The sequence below is a fragment of the Coenobita brevimanus genome, chromosome 28 (assembly GCF_032717465.1).
Source record: "Coenobita brevimanus isolate Jiangsu-jjx chromosome 28, ASM3271746v2, whole genome shotgun sequence".
NCBI classification, from domain to species: domain Eukaryota; kingdom Metazoa; phylum Arthropoda; class Malacostraca; order Decapoda; family Coenobitidae; genus Coenobita; species Coenobita brevimanus.
Window position 1 is genome coordinate 23,164,192 of NC_136981.1, and position 940 is coordinate 23,165,131.

The window sequence follows — 940 nt, forward strand, 5'->3', positions numbered from 1 at the left end:
TACACATTTGAAAGTCATGTAAGTTAAGACTTTAGTACGTAAGCTATACATTTGTATTTACCCTAGTCCATTCTAGGCTTAAGGTATGCAAACATCCTTGTACCTAGTATTTAATACATGTTCTTTTTATTATTATTTCTGTAGCTGTAAGATCATAAATCTCATTTATGCTGTGCTAGTCCTTAAGAATATTTGTACATGTTGTGGGTGAAATTTTGCTGGGAGCATACGTGTGGTATTTGAGTGGCGTATCATCTGTACTCATTTCTATTAAAACGGCCATACCACGTTGAGTACACCGCTTCCCGTTCGATCAGCGAAGTTAAGCAACGTTGGGTCTGGTTAGTACTGGGATGGGTGACCGCCTGGGAACACCAGATGCTGTTGGCATCCCTACGTCAAGTGGGGTTGGTGGAGGATTGGTGCCCCTCCCTGTAAAACAATTAACTCTAAGCTCTTGGCCACCCTGTCTGGGATACATGGCGTCTGGCAATGGATGGATGGATCATCTGTACTCATTTCTATTAAATCAGATCTGATGTAATCAGAGTAAAATCATAATGTTGTCGATTAACATGCTTATAGAAGAAATAATATTGTATAGAGGGGGAAAGCCGTTAAAAATTTTAGTTAGCTAGTGCCCGAGGACATGACGTAATAGTTGGGTAATATATTCCTCCGCCGAGAGGATGCTAGCACCCGCTGTTGATTCAATTTATGACTCTTTGCGTGGGATAATTAGAGTAACAAAATTTTCCCTGTCAGATTGAGAGTAAAGAAAATTAATATCTGTATCCGTTCAGAATCAGAAGTTTAGAGTTGTGACCCTCATATGGAGGTGAAGCAAAAGTATCTTAAACGTCATCCAAGTCGCTTAGTGTCCTGCGTGGTAGCGTGGCAGGGGGGGTATCAGCCAGTTCCTGACTCACTCTCAAATTGG

General features: G+C 41.2%; 1 non-coding gene across 1 annotated transcript; it reads left to right on the forward strand.

The window, feature by feature from the left end:
- The first annotated feature begins 271 nt into the window (after positions 1-271).
- Positions 272-390, forward strand: LOC145394858 (5S ribosomal RNA). Its single transcript, XR_013896503.1, has one exon. It is a non-coding gene; the product is annotated as a 5S ribosomal RNA (ribosomal RNA).
- The last annotated feature ends 550 nt before the right edge of the window (positions 391-940 follow it).